The sequence below is a fragment of the Cynocephalus volans genome, chromosome 4 (assembly GCF_027409185.1).
Source record: "Cynocephalus volans isolate mCynVol1 chromosome 4, mCynVol1.pri, whole genome shotgun sequence".
In the NCBI taxonomy this organism is placed as follows: Eukaryota; Metazoa; Chordata; class Mammalia; order Dermoptera; family Cynocephalidae; genus Cynocephalus; species Cynocephalus volans.
The window spans coordinates 65,527,748-65,548,649 of record NC_084463.1 but is presented as its reverse complement, the minus strand read 5'-3'; the positions used below and the strand labels follow the sequence as shown (position 1 = coordinate 65,548,649).

Below are 20,902 nucleotides of genomic sequence, written 5' to 3'. Positions count from 1 at the left end.
AAAATGTAGGTGTCGTTATTACCATTACTGTTGTATTATTACTATAAATATTACTATAAGTTTTACAGCATTAGTCTCCCTGCCCTTAAGTACCATTGCATTTCTAACATTTTTTAAGTGTGGAGACGACGGTGGAGAGGCCTGGGTTGTGGCACCCACTGGACCACTCCTGGGGCCTTAACAGGGCTTCCGGTGACAACTCCCACCCCGTTCCCTTCTCCAGCTAGTGGACTTACGGCATGCTCCCCAGGCCGGGTCCCCAGGGACGGGTCCGCCCCCCGCTGCCGGCCCACTCCGCGCGCGGCAGGGGCCGGTCCGCGCCTCCTCCCCAGCTCCATCCTCACCTTCTCGTAGTTCTGAATAAGGCGGCTGATACCCTCGCGCTCAACCTGCCACTCGGGCTTCTTCAGCTGCTTCCTCAACAGCTTCTTTCCGTTCTGCCTATGGCTGTGTTTTTTCTTCCAGCAATTAAAGCTCCGCACCGGGTCGGGTAGGGCTCCCGGAGTCCGGGAGTCAGCAGTTTTGCCCATCGCGGCGGCGGCGGCTACAGCACAGACGGCCCCGAAACACGAGATACCTAAGGCCAGGCGGAGGCGCGGCACTGAAAGATGGCCGAACCAGCCTGGGGAAAGAGCACAGGGACGCATGCGCGAATCCAGGAGCCCGCCCCCGAGCCTTTGAAACCTGGCGCGCTCCAATGACGTCAAGGAAAAGGCGGGCGGTGACTGGCGATTTGGCTTCCACGGGGAGGAGCAGTCTCGGGGAAATGGAGACAAGGCGGTCTGAGGGGGAGGGCAGGTTCAGCGACTGCAGGAGCACACCCAGTCTTTAAAAGAACGCCTGCGTACTGGTTGCCGTTACTATGGTGACGTCATACTAAACTTTTTTTTTTTTTTTGTCTTTTTCGTGACCGGCACTCAGCCAGTGAGTGCACCGGGCCGGCCATTCCTATATAGGATCCGAACCCGCGGCGGGAGCGTCGCCTCGCTCCCAGCGCTGCACTCTCCCGAGTGCGCCGCGTCACGGGCTCGGCCCCTGTTTACTCTTTAATAAAATGAAGGAGGATTTTATACATATTCAGTAATCAAGCTTATTACCTTTGTTTTCAAATCTTCTATATCTTTATTACATCTTTTCTGGTCAAAAAAATGATTGATAAAGAAATGTTGAAAGCACCCACAAGATGGTGAATATAAAAATGTTTTCCTATAGAACCGTACTTTACAAGATTTTATTTTAATTTGGTGGATATAATGTAAGAACTGTATCTTCATGGTCAATTGAGTCTTCTATCATTATGTGGTGATCCTCTCTATCCCTAATACTAATTTTCATCTCAAAAACTATTATACCTAAAATTAATATAGCTATTAAAGCTTTCTTTAGGTTATTGTTTTCCTGGTATATCCCTTTTCTATCATTTTACTTTTAACTTTCTCAAGTGCTTATTAGATGAGTCTCTTATAGACAGCATATATAAAATAAAATTTTATTATTATACAAACTGATAATCTCCATCTTTTGAAGTGTGTTTATCCCAATTAGATTTATTAGGATTACTGACATATTAGATTTTTTGCTTACCATTTTAATGTTTGCTGTCTATTGTCCCTGTGTTGCCTTTTTCGCATTGAATTTTGTGTTTTTGTTTATTTTCTCCATTTCTTATCCCTACTCTTCACACTTGGTAGAGTTACTTCCTATTCATCTTCTTTTAGCAGTTACTCACATATTTTTATCATGCACGCTTAAAGCCCAAAGTTAATTATTTTATCCCAATCTTGAAAAGCCAAAGAAACTTAAAACTTAAAACACTAATTCTGACACCCCTATTCTAACATGCATGTCGGTGTTATACAGCATTTTAGTTCTAACTACAACAAATACTTGTATTTGATTCTACTAGTAGAAAGAATATGAGCATATGAAGCAGACAATTGTTGCTTAGATTAATTACACATTTGTCAATTTTCTTGCTCATAATTCAGACTGTCCTTTTTGATGACTTTTATTTTTCCTGAAAGGCTCACTTTAGAAATCCCTCTAGTGTAAGTCTGTAGTGAAAAACTGGATTTTTGGTTTTTGTCTATTCAAAACTGTCAGTATTTCACCCTTGTCCATGGAAGATAGTTGTGCCAATTACAAATTTCTGAATTTTGATACTTGTTTTCTTTCAGCACCTTGAAAATATGATCAAAGACATCAGCAACATTTGTGACCTTGCTAAATCCATGTTTCTGGTCATCATCCCACTCTACGCTCAGGGACAGCTGGCACTGTTAATCACTTCTTCGAATACTTTCTTTCTTGGTTTTCAGGACCCTTCAAGCTCTCCTCTTTCCATCTAACTCTCAGTCTCCTGTGCTGGCTCATCAGCTTCTCCCAGTATCGTAGTGTCCCAGGACTCAACTCTCGGACCTCTTCATATAAGCTTCACTTTGGTGATTTCCTTCAGTCTTAAGGCCGTAAACCTCAACATGTATATTGACTCTCAAATTTATATCTCTGGCCTAACCTTCCCTCTAAGTTTTGTACTATTACATCCAAGTTCCTCCTCAGGATGTCTGCTTTTATCCCAACAACCATCTCAAACACTCCATGTCCTATACTGGTATTCTGATCTTGCCCCCAAAATCTGCTCCTCCTGCTATGTTTTTCCATTTGAATTAATAAAACTTCAGTCCTCTCAGGTGGTCAAGCCAAAAACTGTATAGTCACCAGTGGCCCCTCCTTTCTCTTTTAGACCAGATCCAATCAATAGCAAATCCTGTGACCTCTACCTTCAAATCTATCCTTATACAACTGATTCTCACCACCTCTATTGCAATCCTGGTTCAATCTCTCATTATCTCTTACCTGCATTGTTACGATAGCCTCAAAATAGTTCTCGCTACTTTCACCTTTACCACAACACACACTAGCCAGAATGATCCTGTTATAATGTAAGTCACATGATTTCACTCCTACGCCCAAAACCCTCCAGCGACTCCACATCTCACTTGGTAAAAGCTGTAAATCTCCTTGCTTACGTCTTTTTTCTTTACCTATTTCTCTCTCCTTACACTGCTCCACTCACACGGTCTTCCTGTTGTTTCTCTAACTGCTCAGGCACCACTTCTATTCCTCAGCACCTTTGCATCTACTGATTCTCCTTTCTAGAATATTCTTCACCCAGATGTCTATATGGCTTACCTCCTCACCATCTTCAAGTTTCTGTTCTGAAAACAACTTAGCAAGACCTTCTCTGACCACCCAACTTAAAGATGTTCCCCCAACATTTTCTATGCTCATCTGTTTCATTTTTCCCATGATTACCACCTCCTATGATACCATGTATTTGGTTCATTTTGCTCACATTAGCTACTTGAGGGCATATTTATAGTGGCTAAAACACTATGAGGAGTAGAAATAAACAGTTGTCATATAAATGAATGAATAAATGAATGAGTAAATTATTTCACTGTCTTCTGATTTGTTCTTAGGGGCCTTTGTTACTTTGCCATTCATTTCAGAGTGATCCTTCTCTCTGTCCATTTTAGATTATTTTCTTGGTCTTTTTTGTTCAGTAGCACTTACTATTAATAATGTGTCTGGGAATGGGTTTATTTTTATTTGTTCTGCTTCATATATGTTATGCTTCCTGTATCACTGCATGATCTTCACCTCTCCTCGTTACCTTTCAGACCTTGTACCTGTCACTCTTCCCTCACTAACTCTGCTCCAGCCACACTAGCCTGTGTCTGTGGATTCATGTCTTTCACTGATCTCAGAAAATGTTAAGCATTCGTTTCAAGTAATCTCTCTCATCATTTCTCTATTCTCTTGTCTTAGGACTCTAGGTAGACATGTATGAGACCTAATTATTCCATATTCCACAATCCTTAGCTTCTTTCATATTTTTCATCTTTTACTGTCTCTGTGCTGCATTTTAAGAAATTTTTCAGATCCTCTTGTAATCTGTGTCTATTCTGAATTTAGATTATTTTATTCCAGCAAATGTATTTCTAAAAGCTCTATTTTGAATTTTTTGTAGTCTCTTATGGCTTGCTCATGTAGGACTCTATCTGCTGATTCCTTAATCATTTTATTTATCATTATTTTTATATAATATTTATAACACATTTATATATTATATACCTAATATGAGGGTACTTCAAAAAGTTTGTAGAAAAATAGTATTGAAAGATAATGCAATCTTACCATGAATTTTTTAAAGTACCCTCATTCTTGAAGCATCTAAAATCCATGAAGATCTAAATCTTTTATTTGATCTTTCTGATTACACTCTGGAGGTTGTTCCTCATCCCCCACCCCTATTATAAATTTGGGGATCTTTGATTATAAAATTATATTTCGTTTATCTTACGCTTTGGAAAACCTAGGGACCTAACATAGGATGCTAACAACACTTTCCTGTAGAGAGTATTTATAGTTGTTCATTTTTTGGTTTTTGACTTGTTTTTAAAAAGCTAGGGCACTATCACCTTGGGACCCCCCCCCACTCCTACTTCTAACGTCCCAGGTTTAATTTTGGAGGCCTGGATTTTTTTTTTTAAGGCCCCTGACTTTGTTGCTGGCCTTCATGGCTGTTATAATTTTTCACCTGCAGATGAGACCTTATGTGTGTACTCACAGATCACTACTCCAGTTTCAGTAATTTATTTTTTTAAAGTTTTCTTTAACTTGCTTCTTTTCTTTCTTCCTTCCTTTCTTTTTCTCTGCCTCCCACTCTCCCTTCTTTTCCTTCTTTCTTCCCTTCTTCCTTCTTCATTTCTTCTTTCCTTTCTTCCTTCTTTCCTCCTTCCTCCTTTTTATTCTTCTTGGTAATTCTCTGTATATCCTGCGCACACAACAATTTAATGAATATTATGTTTAACGCAGGATCTAATTATTTTGTTACAAATAAGCCCGTCAAAATATCTATTTCACCATAGAGTAGTAAGTGAAAGTTAATGACTTTTATTTGTTATCGTTGTATCTAAACAGTTATTCACCATAGGGCTTTTTTAATAAAAGCTTTTTCTTGTGGTTTCTTCTACCTTCACGCTGAAGTTACATGAATATTCACATATATTTTCCTTAGCTCCTTTATAGATAAATTTGTTAAATATTAATGCTTAATACCATGAAATTAATTTTGGTATGTGAAATAATGTAATTATCTACCTGTACTTTTTTCTAAATAGCAAATACATTGTTTTAACATTGTGTGCCAAATTCTTACACGTACTTGGAATTATTTCCAGATCTCTATGTTTTTCCACTGATCTGTTATTCTAATATATGATGAATAAGTAAGCTATGCATATTTTTCTGCCTCCTCATTCTCTTCCACTTTCTAGTCAATTGTAATCAGATCTCTGCTTCTACCACTTTCATACAATTTCTCTCACCCAGTTTGCAGATTTCCAACATGAGGCACATAACCTGATGCTTACCTCCCCTAGTCTCTACAGTATTTAACAGTGCTGACACCTCTCTCCTTCTTGAAATAGTTCATGAACTTTTGGACACCAGGAAACCACCTTTTCAGCAACATTTATAGTATCTTCCACATATCCCTCTGTCAATAGATAGTGGTAAACTCATTGAATGTTGTGGGAAAGTCCTAAATCACCAGTCATCCAAACAGTAATGTCATAATAGTTTGAAAAACATTTTAAAAGTACAGATACCAGAGCCCTGCTCACAAATATCTTCTGTTTGAGTAGATCTAAGATGGAAATGGGGGATCATAATTTTAAATGTTTTGTAAGTGACTCTGACAAATATCCAGGTTGTGAATTGTTGATCCAGCCCAATCCTATTATCGCTTAAATGAAAAAATTGAGACAAAATTATCATAAGATTTTAAAAGTGGGTGGAATGCTGGGCATAATCCAGCCAAACCTCTGATTTTGCAAGCTCTTAATCTGAGGTTCAGAAAGAAAAATGACACTGCAACACAGCTGCATATTCAGAACTACATCCCATTTACTGAAGCTTGAATACCAAGCAAGTGGATAGAGATCTTCATAAAATCTTTTGAAGGAGACAGTATTACTATTTTCATTTTAGAGATGAAAAAACTGACATCCAGAAAAGTTGGATAATTTTTTTTTTATGACTACTTAATTAGTAAATGAAAGAGCCAAACTCCCAGGTAGTCCAACACCAGAGGCTGTGAGCTCACCTGCTCTACTCTTGAAGTCTGCCCAACTCACATCTTCCACTGCTGACTCCTGAATACACACAACAACCCAGATAAAAATAAATAAAGCTTTGTTTTCCATCATTGTGCTTTAAGAGAAGATAGAAAAAATCCTAATGAAAGTAGATTATTACAAAAATCATTCCATGACACAGAAGTGGCAGCAATTCTTTGGGTCACTATTCTACGCAAACATGTCTTCTTTTCAGGTCAAAACTTAAAGTCATAACAAGTGTACATATAGGCGAAATAAATAAATATTCCACCAACATTTATTGAGTCTTTACTAAGGGCCAGAAGCCAGGCTAAGCATTGTTGATATAATAGTGAATAAAACACACATGCTGTCTATCCTGAAAGTCTTCATCATCTAGTAGAGAAGACAGATAACTAATCAGGCAATTAAACAAGAACGCGAGAACTGCTATTATTGAGGCCCTTATTTTTTACGTTAGTCTGTAAAACATACAACAGGAGCAGCTGGAACTGGCAGGATAAGTGAAGCAGGGTTTCTCTTCAGCTGATATCTGAACATTAACATAGAAGGAAAAAAAAGGGAGAGGAACAGCTAACAAGAGTGATGTGGAAAGGCAAATATTATTTAACCATTTAGGAAGCAGCACTGTTCAATAAACAAAATGTATCTACAAAGATGGTAGCCAGAAGAAAACAAGGGAAATCCCATACACACTGTATAAATTATCAAGTTATTCTTCTACTATGTTTGAAAAACCATGCTGGATATGTCATTCTTATATACATTACTGCCTTATATTAAACAAAAATTATCCTGCAAATAAGTTTCTTAGAATTTTCTTATAATTAAGTAAGTAAAATCAGATTATAAATGTAATATTAAGTGCTTGTTCTAGGTCAGGGACTCAAATCTGTTTTAGGTAATAGAGAAACAATATCAAACAAGATACAGCTTCTGCCAATAGACTTAGAGGGGGAGAGATTTGAGGGGAAAATAAGTTTTTATACAGTGGGACCTGTACCACAACAGGGTAGGCATAGAATGCTATGAGATTATACCCCAAGTTCGTCTAACTTTGTCTTTCTGTTCAGGAAAGACTTTGCAGAGGTTCTGGGTAATCTCATTCCTGAAGGATGGATAGGCTGAGCAAGGCAAAGAAGAGGATATGAGAGAGTGTTCTAGGCTGAGGGAAGAACTTGTGGACAAGTGTTCAGGGAAAAAGAATGTGTTGTATTTGGGAAACTACAGGGGTTCACAGCTGGACAGTGCTCTGCTCATACATGGACGGCAGGTACAGAGGAGGCACAGCCATCTCATCAGGTAATACTAGGAGAAATGGGTCAAAAGGGGAAATTACAGGGGTTCTCTGTAACAGCAGCACTGAGTACTGCAAAGCAGGGGTGAGAAGTGATGAGTAAAGGGAGAGGAATCAAGGAAGACACCCCTCTTGGGTTTGAGCAGTTAGACAGGTGATGGTACTGTTCACTATGACGGTGATCACAGGAAGAAGAAAGAGTTCAGTGGGGTTGGATGTGCTGCCATGATAAGGTTAATTGTCACATTGAGTTCAGATGCCTACGGAGAACTCGAATGGAGATGCTAGGCAGTGAAATATGTAGGTCTGAAGTTCAGATGCAAACTCTACCTAAAGTTGTAGATGAAGGGATTCTTTCCAAACTCAAGTGACTGTAATCTGTAATAAACTAGTAAATTTATTTGAAAAGAGTTTGAAAATTCCCTCTAAAATATAAGCGGAAAACATTGGAGGAGAAGAGAGAGAGAGGAAGGAAGGAAACGAAGAAGGAAAAGAGAAAAGGAGGGAATAAATCTCACATCTATTTGGCCCCAATACACACTTTAATTTACATTAACTTATTGTTTCCAGCTACCCTATAAAACTATAATGACGTCTTTATTTTCCAAAGCTTTCAATGCAGGCCTTTTGATCCCAAATTCATTGATCTTTCTGTTATATCCCACTTCTGTCTGTGTGAAAAACCTCTGGGGTGTTGTGGGAGGGAGGGGACAAAGGGAAAACCATATTGTCTTCTGACAATTAGTACTGCTCCTAGTTCAGAAAAATGTTTTTCTACTCAAGCTTTTTCTCAGGGCAACCTTAACTTCCTTGTTCCTGAAGCTGTAGATCAGAGGATTGAGCATGGGCACCACAATGGTACAGAAGACTGTGCACACTTTCCCCTGATTCATACACAAACAGGAGAAGGATGGGGGACATGGACACCCTCGACTTAAAAAAAAAACAGAAACAACAACTGCATGTGAGGTACAAGTGCTGAAGGCTTTGGACCTTCCTTCAGTGGAGTGAATATGTAGGATGCTGGAGAGGATGAAGTGTAAGAGACAATAATGGTGAGGCTGAGCACACCACCGTCAAAGCCCACAACACCAAAACCATCATTTCATTGATGAGAGTTCTGGTGCAAGAGAGCTCCAGGAGGGGAAGGATGTCACGCATGTAATGGTTGATGGTGTTAGCCTAACAGAAGGTCAGCCTCATCATGCACCCTGTGTGGGCCCAGGCACCTATAAATGCCCCCACATACACAATCACAGTCAGCAGAGAACATACCTGAGGAGACATGGTGACCTTATACAGCAGGGGCTTACAGATGGCCACATAGCAATCATAGGCCATCACTGTTAACACATAGCACTCTGCACTGACAAAGAAGCAGTAGAAAAAGAGCTAAGTCATGCATACTGCATAGGAGATGGTGTTCATCTTTGACACAAAGTTTACCAACAGTTATGGAGTAATAACAGAAGATCAATATAGGATAATTTAAAGAGGAAGTAGTACATGGGAGTGTGAAGGTTAGAATCCAGTCCAGTTAGAAAAACCAACCCAGTTTTCCTGACAGTGACTACACGGATTCCTAGGTAGAGGAAGAAGAGAGGGAACTGGATCCCTGAATATTCTGTTAGATACACAAGAGTAAACTAAATGATGAAGGAACTGTTTCCAATGTCCATTCTCTTCCAGTGGGATCTGAAAGATAGGACAGTACAGTCATATTTGAGACAGAACCCAGATTTACCATGCAATGCCATGCCCAATCCCTTCTGAAGCCAAGAAGCCAAAGGCTCTGCTGAGGTTTAACTATCTGATAGAAAACTGGATCTGGCACTGCTCGTACAATAAAGACAGGTGCATGGGAGGCATCGGCATAATGAAAGCATATGGGAGAAATTTGTCCAGGGGAGGAAATGCAGTGATTTCTCATCTTTTCTCTGACTCAATGTGTCACTAACACTTATTCCACTTTATGCTTGTCAAACTTCATAAGCCATACTCAGGCTACCTGTGCTGACCACCAGCCCATTCTGGATGCAGTGTAGGGTGGAGACCATGAGCACCATGTTCATGGCAGAATTAAGGAATCAGAGACGCACAGAGGTCCTTTGGCTTCTGAAGTACATACAGCAAGAAAGTTACTGTCAGCAATAGAACCTTGGTCTCTTTCACAGGAAATTCTATAAGGAGCAGAAAGAATGGAGGCACTACAAACCGAATCATCTCAGCAGTACTTTTGATGTCTACTTTTCTCCTGCACAGACCATTTAATTATCTGTAACTCAGGGTCAGAGCTGCAGAAAGAGAAAGAGTCCATGGAAGGACATAAAAACATAAAGATTCAATGCTCATCCTCCTTCTGCCTAGAGGCATCAGAACTGTCCTTGTGTTTTTTCCTCCACCTTTGTTCTCCAAAGAGAAATAGCTTTGCTGCTGCAGAAGGTTAGTTCTGAACTAAAACCCTCCTTTTGTGCAGAGAGGCTCAGCACATTTATAAATCTGTCTTTGACTCACTCAGAAAATCAATCAAATAAAGATCATGGTTTTCAATTATGAATTTGCCAGGCAGTGATCATTAAACTACAAAAAAAGGAATCCAAACAGTTCTTTTATTTCCAACAAAATAACATGTAGCATCGTGTAAATTATTTTATTTTGAGCTTCAAGGTCTTGGGGATTTGATACACAGGCTTTCCCAGGACCCTCTCCATCACTCAAATCTTTTAGGAAAGACAGATTTAAGAAACTTTATACACTCATGAAGATGCTTTGACCCTGGTGTCTTTGGAGACAATATTCAACTCAGATTTTCACATCAGGGATTGTACATTCCTCAGGGCAGAGAAGGTAGAAATTTTCCCTTCACTTCTATTTCTCCCAGTTCTTCTTTGATTAGATAAAATTGTTCACACATAGCTAATGACATTTAAAATACCTCTCAAAATATTACATGTACATACATATCCTCCCACACATGTATTACAATATGACATATATGATCATATGATGCATAATACCTTATATCTTTTAAAACAAATCACTTCCTTTTCCTTTTTCGCTCAGCACTCCCCTTCTTTCTTCAGCTCCCTTCAAACTCATCATCCCCAGTTATTCGTGGTTATAACCTAGCACACACCTTCTCATATTTTACTACTTACTCACATAACCAAATATTATAGGGGCTTTACACTTGACTTACAAAGTACTTATTTTATTTACCTCTTTCTTTTGTCAATTAAAAATACTTTGCTGAAATATCTCCAATATTCTGTGTTGTAGATATAACTTACCCAACCACTCCATGTTAATAAATTCGTTATTTTACCAGTTTTTAACCACCAAAAACAATGCTGAAATAATCATCATGTGAATACACCTTGATATACCAGTACTTTTATTTCAATGAGATAAATTCACAGAATGTTGTATTTCAGTTTATTCTTTTTGTAAAAGCTATAATCACATCTCCACGGGCAATGTATGAAACTTTCTTTTCTTCTCCCAACCGAAGTGGTATTGGTGTTTATAGCTGTGACAGTCTGATAAGCGTAAAGTGATGTATCACAGTTACTTTAAATTGCATTCTATTACTGAGCTTGAGCATCTTTTCATAAATTTGTAAACCTTTTGAAATTGCTTTTCTGACTTACCTATTTATGTCCTTTCCCCATTTCTATGCGGTTGTTTTCTCTCTTCCTGACCAATTGAGGAATACAGTGAATACTAATCTTCTGTACGTTACCTGCATTGAAGCTATATAATTCGTCCTAATCCACTATTAGTCCACTGATTGCTTAAAGTATCTTTTGCCAAACAAAAGTTTTAAAACTTTACACAGTCAAATATGTCTATTTGAATATACATAATATATACAGACTTGCCCCATATATCACCGCTCTGATACCACCACTTGGATTTGAGAGATGACTGTCTCTTAACTTGCATCACTACAAAGCGCTGAGGATTAGATCCCTGCGCCATCCATTACCCGTCCCAGTCTGAGGCAGAGTTTCCCACAGCCCAGAAAACCCGGTTACATTGTCCTGGGGGTGTGGGTGGGACACCCGGACAGCCCCACCTGCCCCAGTTTAGCCGCCTGGGCAATGGGTTTCAGCCAAAATGAAAAATGGGGGTGGTGGTGGGGCCTCCCAGAAATGCAATGACCCCCTCAGAAAATTCCCGGGGGCAGACGGGCGCAGGGCCCGGCAAGGAGGACCCGCAGGCGCGGAGCCTCGGCGAGTGGACTGCAAGGGGCTCTCCTGGGCTGCCTAGGAAGGCGCCGTCCCCCACACGCGCTGCCGCGCGGCCGCTGCACAGTGACCGGCGAGGCGGGTTGTCCTGCCACCATCCGCCCTGCTGGGCTCCCGGCGCTCCCCGCCACCGCGCCCTCGCCACCGCGTCCCCTGCCGCCCCGCCCCGCCACACTCGCAGCCCCCGGCCCGCCAGGCCCCGGGGTCACGCTCCACCGCCTCCCCTTATCCGGCCCCAGCACCCGCCGCCGCGGCATCCCGGGACAGACATGGCGGCCAGCGCCAGGCTCCTCCTGCCCGGAGGAGGGCGCCGGGTCTCTCGGCCTGCGCCGGCATCACCGCCGCCCCGCCCCGCCACACTCGCAGCCCCCGGCCCGCCAGGCCCCGGGGTCACGCCCCACCGCCTCCCCTTATCCGGCCCCAGCACCCGCCGCCCCGCCCCGGACACCCGGACCCTCCCGAGGCACCCCGCGCCTCCCTTCGCCTCGGCCGGACACTACTGCCCTCGCCGCGGCCCTACCTCCTGGGTCCGCCTCAGCCGCCCGGTCCCGCGCGCTCGTCCCGCACTCGGACGGAAGAGCCTGCATGCGCCCGCCGGCCCGGCCCGAGCCCAGGAGACGTCCGAGCTCCCCGCTTCCAGGCGGAGTGGAGCAGGGCTCTCAGGAAGAGGTGGGGACCGCAGGGCACCGTGGAGACCCCAGCGCGGGGCGGGGAGGACTAGTTAGGAAAGCCGCCCCTTTCTCACCTCCAAAGGTGAGGCAGGGTCTCCCAATGGCTTCGCTCCCACCTACCAGTAATTCCTTTTAAATAGCGCAGTAAATAAACAAAATGCCTGGGAATAAACTAAAGATGTGAATGATGTCTACAATAAAAACTATGAAACACTGACGAAAGAGATGAACACACAAGGTCGTAGACACCCCCAAGTTCACGGGTTCAAAGAATTAATGTCATTAAAATGTCTACGCTACACACAGTGATCTAGAGATTCAAAACAATCCCTATGACAATACTAATGAACTTTTTTTCACAGAAATAGAAAAAAACAATTCTAAAATTTGTATGGAACCACAGCACACCCCAAATAGACAAAGCAATTTGAACAAAAAGAACAAAGCTGAAGGCATCTCATTACCTGACCTCAAAATATGCTATGAAGCTATAGAAATTAAAATGGTATGGTATGAGCATATGAAAAAATGCTCAACGTCACTAATCATCAGGAAATTACAATCAAAACCACAATGAGACATCGCCTTGTTACTGTCAACAGGCTAAGGCTTGCCCTCTCACACTAAACAAATGACCCAAAAGTCTAAAAGTTGGTGGTAGCATTGGAAGCTTTATTCAGATAACCAGCATCTGGGAGGAGACCAGGCTGAATTCATCCTGCCTTCTTATGCTTGTTCTGGGGGTTGTAAAGGGGAAGAGGTGGGAAGGTGAGGTAAAGGTTTGTCCTGCAGACAGAGAGAGAGGCTGGTCACCGGATCAGCAGATTCAGATGTCAGGGTCCCATGATGGACTGGGTGCTTTGGCATCATGGAGTCTGCAATTGATGGACTGGTCAGCTTCAAACCCTTGACATTACCTCAGGAGTCCTCATCTCCTAGGGAGAGCTCAATGACTATAACCTCAGTCAAGCATCACTGGAACATAAAAACGCCTGACTCATACCTCTAACTAACGTGGATGCAATTTTTCTTTAAGCAAGAAAGTGAGCTAATAATCAGCTAGGGTGCTTTGCCTTTCTCTTGGAATTCCTTTCTTTGCAATTGATTGGGAAAGGTAAGAAAAACGAGAAAACTTAGTCTCAATTCCTAATTTTAGGTGCACGACATCTAAAGTAAATCAGCATAAGAAGGTGTAATGGGAAATGAACAGAAATAAACTTTTGAGAAGGATCCTTTGGGGCATGATTTCATCCCCGGGGCAGTTTTAGCCATACGGTCAGTTTCTCAATTCTTCTGCTAATCTCTAGAAATAGATGATTATCACTTTCTAAGTTAATGACTCACTGAAATTTTCTGTTTGGTATTAGTTATCCCAAAGATGGCAGTTCTCTGGCTAAGGTCCCTTTCAACCTCACCCCAGATAGACTGGTTATTCACCAAAAGACTAAAAATAATGTTGTTGAGGGTGCAGAGAATGGGGAAATCTTATACACTATTGGTGGGAGTGTAAATTGCTACAGCCTTTATGGACAACAGTATGGCGGTTCCTCAAAAAATAAAAAATAGAACTACCTTATGATCAACAATCTCAGTACTGAATATATATCCAAATAAAATAAAATAAATGTGTCAAAAATATATCTGCACTCCCATGCTCATTGTAGTACTGTTCACAACTGTGGAGGACACCAACATTAATAAAGCAAATGTATTTCACAGGGTCTAACTTATAGCTTTGTGGGGCCACAGCCCTGTAGTTTTAGCAAAGCCAAACCCAGTAGTTTAAGGTACAGCCTAACTTTTTAGTATTGAACATAGTAATGCTAAGCTTGGTGAAAACAGAAAACTTTCCCAGGACTAAAGTCTCTGTTGTAGATAAAAAAAAATTGTAACAGCAAAAATGCTTGCTCTAAGGGCAGTCATCCTTGGTGCAGCTAAACCTAATGATGGGAAAGTATTTGAGCTAAAGGCTTCAAGGTTGATGGTTGGGGGATGTTTCACATCTTGCCTCTGGCTGTTTCTCTGAGTTTCTTAAGGAACTAAGTGTTGCCATGACAATTATCTCATTGTTCTTTTTGTAACCACCAGTGTTCTTTTTCTGTAACTTTCTTGCCTGGACAATAAAAACTGAGAGAAAACCTAATTTGGGGTTAATTTCCTAGGAATCCTTCTCTCTTGAAGGAATTGTTCCTGGGATTAACCCTTTCGAGCATCTCACTGCTCTGGAGAAATGGGCTTTGAGTAATCCTGGCTTTGAGTAATTCTTTGCTTCTCCATCACCCTGGGAGAGGTGACACACAATAGTTAAGAGATGGAAATCTTAAATATCCTTCAATCGATGAATGGATAAAGAAAAATTGTGATTGTGTTATATATACACAATGAAGTATTATTCAGCCAGAAAAAAGAAATTACTGCAACATGAATGAACTTGGAGACCATTATGTTACCTGACCCAAACTAGGCCCAGACAGACAAATACCCCATGATCTCATTCATATGTGAAATCTAAAAAATGGGTTCTCACAGAAGGGGTTCTCTCTAAAGTAGTGGTTACCCGAGGCTGAAGATTGTAGTGGGGAATGAAGAGAGGTTGTTCCATGGGTACAAATTTACAGTGAGAAAGGAAGACTAAATTTTAGTGCTCTAGGGTGACTGTGGCTAATAATATTGTATGTATATTTCAAAATACCTAGAAAAGAGGATCTTGAATGTTATCACCACAATAAATGTTTCGGTGATAAATATGCTAACTACCCCGAGTGAATCATTATACAATGTATGCGTGTATTGAAACATCACAATGTACCCCATGAACATGTACAGTCTAAATAAAAAATAATAAAATTTTCTATGGAATCAAATTCTTAAAGAATGTGTTCCATTCATAAGGGACAGAGGGGAATTAAATATAGGGAAGTAAACATTTCCCCAGGATTAGTACCTCTTAAACACAGGGCACTCATAATCTTGGATAATTTAGCTGGGTTTATCTCTGTTTTCACTTTTAGACTCTGCAGGGAATATAGTCCTAAAAACATGGCATATACTCTCAAAATATCAAGTGGCTAAGTGGAGAACTAATTGAAGTTCTACACCCACCGTGTAAAAGTTCTCTTCAGGGTCTGGGTGGATCCCAGTGCTTGTGAGCACAGGCCCAGAATCCTGATGCTCGCAGAACATGCCTGCCAGGTGAGTCCTAAAGGACTCCTGAGAGTCTGACTTTACAGCCCAATGTTATTCAGCGAGTTTTCCTCACAGATGAGGACAATAAGGCACTGAAAGTCACCACCCACCCCTCCCAAAGGCTCACAATATTGGACATGCAAGAATACAATGCACACATCTTTTCAGGGCTGCTCTCATTATATTTAAGTTTACTTATATGGCCAAATGATGAGTCACAAAAGGATTGATCCCTATTATTTGTCAAAGTCTTCCTGAGCCAGGACTTACTTATACAGATAACCTTTCATGAAATAATTGGTAACAAGGCATTAAAATTTGATAATTGTCAATAACATTTGAATATAAATTCACATGGAATAGAGAGTTGAGTTCACATTTATTTCTTCAACCATGAGCAGCTGAGCTCTTAGGACTCAGCTCCTCTTGGGCTTCAGGAGTCACCTGAGTGCTGTGCTCTGAGAAGGAACATGAGTCATTCCTGTCACCCAGGCACCAAATCAATGAGAAATGCCCCTGCTCAGCCCACAGACCATCTCCTCCTCATGTCCGCACCCCCAGGCCAGGTCCTCGGAGTGTTTTCTGAATATGGCCCCTGCTTCAGGACCCCAGGGAGGGACAGTGGCGTCTTAGGTTCTGGATGCCCAGCTTCACACTCTCTCCCACAATGGCCCTCTGAGTCCCTCTCACAAGGGACAGCAAGGTGGTCTAACACCACCTGAACACAGAGCCAAAGGAATGGGGGGACATTTTTCAGACCCTGATACCCTGTTCTGCTGCTGTCTCAAGGCCCTCCCAGAAGAGCCCAAACTTCTAGAGATACAGAGCAGAGGCCATGAGGTAATATGACCAGCACCCACCAGAGTAAACTGAGGACCACACAAGGGCAGTCCCCAAACAGGCAGAAGAGACTTCAATAGTCCCTCGGTACCTTATTTCTTACCAGCTGTCTTTCCCCCATCAAGAACCCCTTCATACAAAATTAGTAAGAAGAGGAAAGTTGGTAAGAAGAATCAATGGAATGAAAAAATAAATAAATAGGACAATAATACATCGCTTTCTTGACACATGTGGAAGGAAACCCTAAGGGAGTTCGTTTGTTTCTGTAACTGACACCCATGAGAATGGTGTTACAAAGTACAGTATGCACCAGCCAGGGGCTGTGATCTGTCTCTGCAGATTTCAGCAAGAGCATAGGTGGGGTCATCTGGGATCACAGACAGGGTCTTAGGAAAAAAAACAGGTACAACAGGTATGCACACACATGCACACCAAACATACACGTGCCCATACATTTGTACTATCTTAGTCTGCTCCTAGATCAGCAGCCCCCCACCAGCCAGATGAGCCACTGCATTCACTCTGACTCTACCATGCTCCCCTCACTGTCCAGTCCCTTGCCCTATGGTCAGCAGCATCCGTTGTGACCTGCCTCCGCACAGGTTCAGGATGTGAGGCTGCCACATGCCAGGAGTAGGAATAGAGAAGAAGAGGAGGAGGAGAAAAAGAGGGAAGGAAGTCCCTCTGGAACCCAAACAGTCCAAGCACAGAGGTGACTGTAGATCGCCGCAGGGACGCTTTGCACAGACTGTCATTAACTGTCCCATACTCTGCTGGCACCCTAGTCTTTTACTCCCCTCCCAGTCCTCTCTGGGCCTTTTCCAGGCAAAGATTGACTCTCAGTAATCATTTGATGGCCTTGACCCTGGTGTCTAGCTGAGATTGGGAAGCTGTGGAACTGTGACCTCTAATGAGGTATGTGGGAACCTGGGCTCTGTGTGGCCATTGGGTTGCTGACACCGTGGCAAGGGGGAGGCTGGGAGAGGCTGGTCTGTGGCCTGGGCTGCACCACCCCATTCTATCTCTGCCCCAGAGTGTCCTGTGCTTCCTACAGAGCTCTGAGAGAAACAAAAACAGATACATTGTAACCGATAAAATTTTATTTGTAGTAACCAACAAGGAAGAGTGGGCTCCAGTCCAGAGGGCTTCTGTTGTCCCAGGAGGAAGTCCTTCCTAAGTAACACTGAAGCCTAACTTGGGGTTCTGGTCCCCACCTTGTGCAGCCTTCTAGCTCCATGTTGGGCTGCATTTCCTGAGATTTTGGGTATTTGTATTGCAGCTGCCCAGGAAGGCAAACCTAGGGACTGGGACCCCTGGGCACAGGCCTGCAGAGTTTCCTGGAGAATGAGCTCTTGAATTTTAGAAGCAGGGGCCCAGTGCCCTGGGCTTGGCTTCAGACCTCTGCCTTATCGGTGCCCAGATGGCCACTCAGGGCCCCAAAGCCTGGCCTTCCCAGTCTCCTTGTGGGATGGAGGCTGGTGGTTGAAACGCCTCCTCCTGCTGTGCTCTCTCCGAGGGAGGCAGTTGTTCCTTCAGTACCCTGTAGACACTGACTCAGCCTTGCAGGGCATATGCAGGCCCCAGGTGGGCACACGGTACTCTGCCAGGTTTTGCCCTGCCTTGGCAAAATTTCCAGCAATGGCCAGGGCTGCAGGGGGCTGGGTCCCCTTGGTCATCATCCTGGCTGATGGGGGGCCTATGGTACTTCTTGTGCCCCTCCCCTCTTTGGTCTCTGGTTGTGGCCCAGCTGGGTCCTTCTGGGATTGATACTTGTGTCCGTCCCTCAGATCAACCAGCAGGAGCATGCAGGGCACACTGCTGGCTGGCTGGGGCTGGTAGGACACCATGCTCTCCCTCCTCTCCAGTGGTCCGCAAATATCCAGCCTCCCCAGTGACATTGATGTTTGCCATGCCACAGCTACTGTCGGAACCCTGCCAATATCGCCAGTTGTGGAGCCAAGGCTAAGCTCTGGAATCCTGCTCACAGCACCAATTGTCTAGCTCTTAATCCTGTTCGTGATGCCAATTGTCTAGCTACATGACCATGCCAGTTGTCAGGCTCTTTTACCCGCTGGTAATCCTGTACCGACTGGGCTGATTGTTGAGCTAGGTCTGGATCTGGAGCTCCCAGACCCCTCAAGCCCATTCGCAGACTGGGTCACAAACCCTTCATATGCCAGGCTGGGTCACCAGACCCCACACACACCAGGCTGGGTCACCAGACCCCTTCACACAGGTCTATGAGGTAGGTAACTGGCCAAAAGGTCCTGGGAGCCATAGGTTGGAAAGCATGGCTGCGCAGGGTGGACGTCCAAGACACCTGCCCACCTGCTTCACTAAAACTCCTCTCTCCCTCTCTCTCTCTCTTTCTCTCTTAAGAACACGAGAATAGTAACAAAACTAAAAAGATACATTGGCGCACATGCGCACTAACTCCACACACACACACAATTTGCTTACAAAGGATGTGCTAAAACCACACCCAACTGGACCCAAGGTGAGGGCCCTGACCAAACTATTCTATTTTCCCAACAATGTTTGGTTGAGAAGCCATCTGCGTCTGCAGGGCAGCTTGCCAAGTGACTTGGGCCTTGCCTGTGAGCCTTCAGTGGTCCAGGCAGGACCTGATAACGGGGCTTCCATGGGGTTGCAGGACTGGGCCTGTTCTGTGGTCCTGTGGGTGGCCATGGCTGATATGGATGGGACAGGGACCCAGCACTCACTCCTGCTGAAAGCTGTCCAGGGGGAACCACAGACCCCCAAAGTCCAAGTCCGTGTGGAGGTTAGGAAGTGAGCTCCATTGAAGGAGGGTCCTTACTATTGGTGGCCTGTCTGGACCAGGGTCAGGCTGGCCAGACTCTGATTTCCCCAGGCCTGCAGTGAGAGACCCACAGCCCTGGGCTCTGCACAGATCCTCCTGCTGCTGGACCTTGGCCTCCTGAATCTGCTGGACTTGTGCTGGTGGTCCAGAGAGGGCCAGCCCATTATTCTTGGGGAGGGTCTCCATGCTAAGGGAGGCCAGCCAAGGCCTGGGTAATGGGGACACCAGCTCCAGACCCAGGGATTTCCTCAGAAACTCCTCAGGTGTTGCTGCAAGGAAAGATGTGCTGAGCTTCCATACAGAGCCCATGGCATCGGGTCCCTGGAGTGCTCCTGGTTGCTGTGTGGCCTCCCTGATCTGACACTGAGGACACTCCTGCAGGCTGCTGATCCAAAAGCAAAGGGTGTGGTCATCCTGAGGCTTGGAAACTGCAGGGCAACTTAGGCTGCTCCTGGGATGTCCCCACAGTGTTTGGACCAGACTGGCTCAGGTTTTCTGCATCAAGCCCTCACCCCATAGCTACTTGGCCTGGGTCTCAGTCTTGGTTCAGAATTCAAGCAGGTGACACCCTAACTATTACCTGACCCACTTTTCGCCTCTCCTGAATAGTGGGTGAGATGCCCCCAGGCACTTGGCCCCCTCTGCCCCTAGGGCTGTCCACTCCATGCCAAGACTGGACCATTCCCACACTCAGCCAAACTCTAGGTGCTGCCTCCGGCCTAGGGGTCCCACCTGTGCCCTCGCCCCAAATCCTTTTTAGCTTTGGGACTCAGGTTTTTTTTCACTGTCTGGCTTGGAGCCTGCTGTCCTGGCATCCTTGCGTGGGAGTTCGGGAGGGATGCCCTACTGCCCTCTGGGGGCTGTTGCTGCTCTCAGGTGGGGTCTTCTACTTGAACGGATAGGTCTGAAGGCTCCTGCAGCTGTCAGGGGGTCTTTGAGGGCAAGAACTGGAGGGCATGGAGGAGGAGCTGGTGGCAGATGGTGACATCTCCCGCCTCATCTCTGAGGCATCTGAGGCCAGCACCTGTCCTGAGGCCCATCTGGCCTTGCTTTCAGAAGCTTTCAGAAGCTTCTTAGAGCAGAGGAGGGGAAGAGAGTAGAAAGACCAGACAGCAGACCTGGTGATTCCCAGGCCCTCGTCACTATGTACTGCCCCAGATGGTGAATTACCAGGGGACCTAGCACTGGACCCACCTGAGGGAGCAGGTCACACTTAGCTTGATGTAGTTCTGCCATGGAGGCCTGAAGTTGCCTCAACACCTCGTTGTCTTCGACAGCCCAGTCCACAGAGAGATGGTCATGTACGAACTCCAGGATGTCTTCCTGGGACAGCTTCTGGAGGTGTTCTAAACATGGGGGTGGGAGTCAGGCCAGAAAAGGTCCTCCCCAGATGATTCAGTGCCTGGACCCTGCTCCCTTTCAGGGCACTTCCTTCTGGGTGGCTGAGGGGTCCTGCCTTGGCCATACCTGGGTTCCAGCTGTGCACAGGCCAGGGCCTGAAGAAGACAAGGCCAGGGATAGAAGGCAGAAACACCTCTCCTGTAGAGTGTGTTTCTGTCTCTTTTTAACACATACTATACTGTACTGTTATCATATGCTTTACTTCCCTTGAAATAAAAGACTCTATTTTATTTGTCTTGTTTATGCCAGGC

At 44.1% G+C, this 20,902-nt stretch overlaps 1 long non-coding RNA gene and 2 pseudogenes across 2 annotated transcripts; all 3 read right to left on the bottom strand.

Moving 5' to 3' along the window:
• LOC134376177 (probable ATP-dependent RNA helicase DDX10) overlaps nucleotides 1-545 on the bottom strand; it is a 44,151-nt pseudogene extending 43,606 nt beyond the window's left edge.
• Nucleotides 546-4,643: 4,098 nt separating this feature from the next.
• Nucleotides 4,644-12,339, bottom strand: LOC134377354 (uncharacterized). Of its 2 annotated transcripts, XR_010023441.1 has the most exons (4): nucleotides 12,253-12,303; nucleotides 6,173-6,221; nucleotides 5,439-5,563; nucleotides 4,644-4,840 (listed from the first exon to the last, which is right to left on the bottom strand). It is a non-coding gene; the product is annotated as an uncharacterized LOC134377354 (long non-coding RNA). The 2 variants fall into 2 exon arrangements; XR_010023442.1 differs by lacking the exon at nucleotides 6,173-6,221 and having other exon boundaries at nucleotides 12,253-12,339.
• On the bottom strand, nucleotides 8,241-9,161 carry LOC134377290 (olfactory receptor 8B8-like; annotated as a pseudogene).
• Nucleotides 12,340-20,902: the final 8,563 nt, after the last annotated feature.